The sequence below is a fragment of the Prionailurus viverrinus genome, chromosome A1, assembly GCF_022837055.1.
Source record: "Prionailurus viverrinus isolate Anna chromosome A1, UM_Priviv_1.0, whole genome shotgun sequence".
Classification (NCBI taxonomy): domain Eukaryota; kingdom Metazoa; phylum Chordata; class Mammalia; order Carnivora; family Felidae; genus Prionailurus; species Prionailurus viverrinus.
In genome coordinates this window covers 9,381,625-9,388,061 of record NC_062561.1, presented here as the reverse complement: position 1 = coordinate 9,388,061, position 6,437 = coordinate 9,381,625, and positions in this window count along the sequence as shown.

Genomic DNA, 6,437 nt, shown 5'->3' with positions numbered 1-6,437 from the left:
GGAATTGCATTAGTAATTGATATAATGCGTAAGAGATCTCTTTATTTTGCCCCCAGAAGCAGAGGGTTGGGTTCCTCACATTCCTCACTATATACTTCATTGGTTCCTACAGAGCCCGGTCTCATTCATGCATGTATGCATTTGTTCTCTCGGCTTCTGTTTCCCTTCCTCTCGTAGGCGACCATTCCAACGTGACCTACGTATGTTACTAGCACGTCTGTCCCCTATCAGACATGTGGTGTTGAACAGGCGTGTAGTATGAAATGTACACGAATGTCCTTGCAGCCTCCGTTGTCTCTCGCTTTCTTGACGCGCACCATATTTTAAACGATCTATTCACATCGTCACGTGTACACGTGGTCTACACTTCCGACTTGGGCAGAGTGTCTCAGAGAGTGTCTCCTCCACTTGTACCCATCCACCCCCCACAGAAGGACACCCACTGCCACGAACAAAGGCAGCCAGCATCTTCATGCATGGCCCCTGAGGACTTGCAGGAGGGCTCCTCTGGGAAACCTGCCTGGGGCGGCATTGTTGGGTCACAGCGCACACGAATATGGAATGTGACAAAGCGCCGCTCTCTGGCATGGCTGTACCAGTCCGCACACCTCCAGCAGGTCCAGGGAATTCCACTCTTCCCACATCCTGGCCACCACTTGGCATTATCCAGCTTTCTAGTTTTTGCCAATTGGATGGGTGTCAGTGGTAACTCATTGTCATTTTAATTTGTATTTCTCTAATTACTGATGAGTTGGGACATCTCTTCACACACCTGTTATTCAGGAGGGTCTCCTCTTCTGTGAAATGCCTCTTCTGATCCTTTGTTCATTGGAGAGAGGGGGTTTCTAACTTTTCTGCTGATTTGCAGGGTTCTTGCGTATTCCAGATCCCTAGGGATCTAGGGATCCCCAGTCCCTCGTCAGTTTTGACATTGCAGGCACCTTCTCCCAATCTGCCACAGGGTAACCTGGTCCTTCTCTGAATAGAACCCTTGCATTTTGGTGGATTCAAATCCATTAAGCTTCCGTCTTTTGCTTTGCACTTTCGAGTTTTGTTGAAGAAGTACTTTCCCCAAGCCAGGCCGCCAGGGTCGTCTCTGGAGACCTTGCAAACACACTCAAATGGAAGGCGCCAGCAGCTAAACGCACCTTCACGACCTCTTTGTCTTTTTCCTTTGTCTTTTTCCTGGAACCGCAGCCTTGGCTGCAAGCCTTGCCTTGGAGTCTAGGCTGCTTATCCAGCCGCATGTGAACCCTTCCCTGCTGTTTGCCACACAAACCAGACCAGGGAGTGTTGTACTCCTTCAGCACGGAGTCCCCACCGGCCCGTCCACTTCTCCGCCTTCACACTTTCTCCTCTTTCTCTTCTCTTACCTAGATCTGGCCATCCTTCAAAGCCCGCTTCCTCCAGCGCAAAACCCCAAAACCTCTGATGAACCCAGTCTTCTCCGATGCCTTCCTTTTCACACTTGTGCCCCTATCGAAGGCACCTCACTATTAGAACCCTACTCCCCAATTATTTCACGTACGCTCTGCTCTCTCCCTGGGGACACGTGTCCATCTGCGTTTATCTTGCCCACAGCTCTGGGCTCAGCGGTCTTCGGAGGCACCTAATAAATACTCTTCTTTCTCCAAATTCAAGCTGCTGCCAAAGACTGATTACTTAAGCCTCCAAAACCTCTTTAAAAATGCATTCCTTCCTCTCCATCTCCAAAGCCACATCCGTGCCTGGGTTTAATCATTGCACACTCAGACTTTTGCAACCTTTTTGTCCCTTCTTTCTTCCTGTCTGCCTTGTCTCCAGTGAGAGCAGAGAAATGCTGTAAAATCACCCAGGCCCAGAATGTCTGGGTTTCAAGGGGCCTTACACAGCCTTGAGTCCGCTCCGCCCCTGGGGCTTGCATTCTCTTTACAGTATCCGCATGCCTAACAAAGGGCAGCTCGGTCTCTGCTTGAATGCCGCCAGCCACGGTGATCTCACTACCGCGTGAGGCGGTTCATTCCCTCTCTGCCCTGACAGCGCTTCCTTATATTAAGCTGAAACCTGTCGTCCTGTAGATTGTGCCTGTTGGTCTTAACTTTTCCTCTCGGGATCAAGAGGAACAACTGCAGAACAACTATTCATGCTCCTTTCAGTAAATGTATCTCCTAACGTGTGGTACCGAGAACCAAAGGCAGTATTTCTAAGTGAAGAACGAAAAAGAACCCTCTCCTTTCTCCCTGTATTAGGTTCCAGCAGCGGCTATAACAAATGACCACAAACACAGTGGCTTACAACAACAGAAATGTTCTTCTCTCCTGGTTCTAGAGGGCAGAATTCAAAATCAGTACCACTGGGCCAAGATCAAGGTGTCGGCAGGGCGGTGCTCCCTCCGCGTGAGAATCTGTTCCTTGCCTCTTCCAGCTACTGGTGGCTGCCGGCCCCCCCTTGGTCAGGGACCACATTGCTCCTGTCTTCACAGCCAGTGTCTTCAATTCTCTCTCCGTTCCGTCTTCACAACACCTTCTCTTTTGTGTGTGGCCAAATTTCCCTTTGCCTCCCTCTCAGCAGAATGCATGTGATGGTGTTTAGGGTACACGTGAATCACTCAGGAAAATCTCCCCACCTCAAGACCCTTAACTTAATCCCACCTGAAAAGCCACCTTCCACCCGTGTAAGGTAACATCTGCTAGTTCCAGGGATAAGGATGTGGATGTCTTCGTGGAGGGGCATTTTTCAGTCTGCCACACTCCCCTTGCAAGGCAACACTGGCTTGAAGAGGGCCCAGTACCTCCCCGGCTTCCCCTGTGATCACATCATACTATTGACTTTCACACTGAGTCTACGGTCTTTACAGACCCTGATTAATTTATTTGGTGCTATTGGTTGCTTGGTCTTGACCTACAACCCATTATCCCAGATAAAGGACATGCTGTTAGCTGTAAACCATTGTTCTAATACTGTTGATATCTTCTTAGATCTATCAGGCAAACTTTGGGGATTTCTGCCAACTTAATTAAATCTGTAAATTTTAAATTTGGTATGCACTAGTTTAGGTTTTTTGGTTTTTTTTTTTTAATGTTTATTTATTTTTGAGAGAGAGAGAACAAGCTGGGGAGGGACAGAGGATCCAAAGCAGGCTTTGGGCTGACAGCAGAGAGCCCGATATGGGACTCGAACTCATGGACTGTGAGATCACCACCTGAGCCAAAATCGGATGCTCAGCCGACTGGGCCACCCAGGCGCCCTTGCATTCGTTTGGTTTTAATGGTGATTAAGATGCCCAGTGAGCCTGGATGAAAACACGGCCCTGTGGCACATGATCAGATAGGTCTGTCCAGGTTCCATGAAGCCTATGGCCTTCCCTTTCATCCTATCTGTCTCTTCTCCTCGGTCCTCTGCTGATTTATGTGAGGTTTCTTGCGCCGGGTAGGAGACGGGGTGATTGTATATTTACCAAGTTTTATTTCCCATGTTCCAAACCCTGTTTTAAATTCACTACGCATGGATTTATTCTGACTTTCAGGCCAAAGTTAAATACTTGACTCCAAAAGGCAGGTGCTATGTAGAGCAGGCTTCTCAAATTTCAAGAGGCATCCGAATCACCAGGGGGGCTTATTAAAACGCAGAGTGCTGGACCCCAGGTTCAGAATTTCTGACTCAGTAGGTCCAGGGAGAGGCCTGAGAATTTGCATGTCTAAGGAATACCCAAGTGATGCTGATGCGGCTGGCCCGGGAACACACGCGGAGAACCGCTGATGGAAAGTATGGTTCCATGACATCTCTATAGATAAAGATGCCAGGGGGTGCCTGGGTGGCTCAGCCAGTTGAGCGTCCAGCTTTGGCTCAGGTCATGATCTCACGGTTCGTGAGTTCGAGCCCCGCATCAGGCTCTGTGCTGACAGCTCAGAGCCTGGAGCCTGCTTTGGATTCTGTGTCTCCCTCTCTCTCTGCTCCTCCCCAGCTCATGCTCTGTCTCTCTCTCTCCTTCAAAGATAAATAAAAACATTTTTAAAAAATTAAAAGAAAGAAAGAAAGAAAGATGCCAGGACTTCCATTGCTTCCTCTAAGAATGTTTGGCCACAGCAGGTGTTTACTATTTGCTACATAATAATGGAATGACGGCTATTTTTGGTGTTGCGGGACCTCAGGTGGGCCAGAGAATATATTCTTCCGCCAATATACAGATCACAAGTCATTTTCGTTCTTTAGTTCTTTGACTTCCAATTATTCCACATCCTCTCAAGTTAAAATGCATTCTAAATACCTGATGACTTGAATTAAAAGCTTAACACAAAGGTTGAAGCAGAATATATTCCATTTTGCATCCAAATTATGTAGATTTAAGCTCAGCCCCCCTCCCCCCCACCTCACCTCTGAGAGTCTGTTCCCTAGATCCATTTCAGCCATCAGAGCTCTGGACGCTTCTGTTTTCCCTCTGACCCCAGGTCTGTCCTTATGAGGTAAGCCCTTGGGCAGGGCCAATGGGCCAGGCCCCCTGCAGGGGAGGGAAAGAAAGCCCCGACATCCACACTGGCTGGTGGCTCTCAGGAATGGCAGGAGACCGTGGGGCCTTGTCAGATGCCACCCGAGACTTCTTCCCATGCATCCTGGCCCTGGGCCTCCCAGGGACCTTTTATCCCTCTCAGCTCCCCTGTCCCTTCTGGCTTCCTGAGGGTTAAGGACCCAAGGCCCAGACAGACATCCTGATCTTGTTGAGTGAGACCACTCAAAGGGATGTGTCTGTCTGCCAGTGTAATTTGCAAAGTGAACGATTCTATACATTTCTCTCCCTTTGCCGTCTCCTCTCTTCTTCCAGTGCCCGAGTCCTGCTCACTGCTGCTTCCGGTTCTGTGAGATTCCGTGGGCACAACTGCCAGCACAGAGGGCCTCTCGCAAAGCAAATTACAGGAGAGGGTCCGTCTCACAGGGACTGACTCCCTGACTTCAGTTTGGGTGACATTCTCGGCCGCTCTCCGCATTTACGGTTTCTCTGAAGGGAATCCAGCACGAGGCTGGGTGAGACCCGCCGTTTAGAGTTGTGAGCTGTTTTAGACGTTTGCACGCGGACACTTTACTTCTCCTTGTTGTTTCCATCCAAGCAGCTAAATAAAAACGTGTAAAGTACACGGGGGCTTTATTTTTTTTTTAATTTTTTTTCAACGTTTTTAATTTATTTTTGGGACAGAGCGAGACAGAGCATGAACGGGGGAGGGGCAGAGAGAGAGGGAGACACAGAATCGGAAACAGGCTCCAGGCTCTGAGCGATCAGCCCAGAGCCCGACGCGGGGCTCGAACTCACGGACCGCGAGATCGTGACCTGGCTGAAGTCGGACGCTTAACCGACTGCGCCACCCAGGCGCCCCCACGGGGGCTTTAATTGTCTTATCCATGGACCCTACAGTGTGCATTCCTTTTACAGCCCTAAGCCTTTGCGAGAGTCAGTGTTCTGTCCTCGGTACAGGTAAGAAAACGGGTTTCATTTGCAAGGCGCTCAATCTTTTGCCAAAGCGCCCTGATTCCAGGAGAGGGCCAGCACTGCTGTCTGCCCGGCACAGGGGTCCCGATGAAATACCGAGTACTCTGTTGCTGCGCGCACAGCACTGCTCTGCATTGAGCTGCACAGCGGGACGTTCCTGGCCTCACCCTTTCTGCGTTCTGATTGCATTTCCGTTAAGCGGCGCGACTCTTGCCACCTAGACCTCCGAGACACCCATTTGAAGCTGCAAATCGCCCCCCCCCCCCTCCCGGACCACTGACGATGAAAACCGTGCCAGGGCCCGGGAAGCTGGAGGGAGCTGGTGCCCGCCAGGCGGAGCCGTGGCGTCCGTCTAGGGGACAGCGCGGGGCGGGCGGGGGCGCCAGCACCCGGTGCATTTACTGCCTTGGCGGAGGGACTCGGGCTCGCCGGGGCAAAGTGCGCCTCTCCCGCCTCGGCTCCGCAGCCCGGGCGCCGGGATGCAGCGGGGGGCGTGAGGAGGCCGGCGACGGGCGACAGGGCTGCGTCCTTCCGGCTCGGGCTCCGCGATCCCCGGCCGGCCCGCGGTGGGTGGCGCGGCGCCGGGCAGTGCGCGCCCGCGGGTGACGCGCTCTGCGAAGGGCTGGCCCAGAGCCACTAATGGCCCGCGCGGCCGGGGGAAATGGCCCTGCCGGGGGATTGATCTCGCCGGGAAGTGGCTGAGTCGGCGCTGCGGTTCCGAGGAGTCTGGCTCCTCGCAGCACGCGGCGTTTCCTGGTCCAGCCGCCGCAGCCTTGGTGCAAAAAAAAAAAAAAAAAAAAAAAAACCGTTTCAAAATTTGTAGCCGAAGGCTCCGATCCCCAATAGGAGGTGTAGCTTTCATATCTTTCATTGAGGTTATGGAAATCAGAAGTCACTGGCAGCGAGTTTCTGAACTCGGCTTTTTTATCCGGGACGTCCGGCCTCTGGGGACTGTGACCGGGGGAGGGGGTGGGGAGCA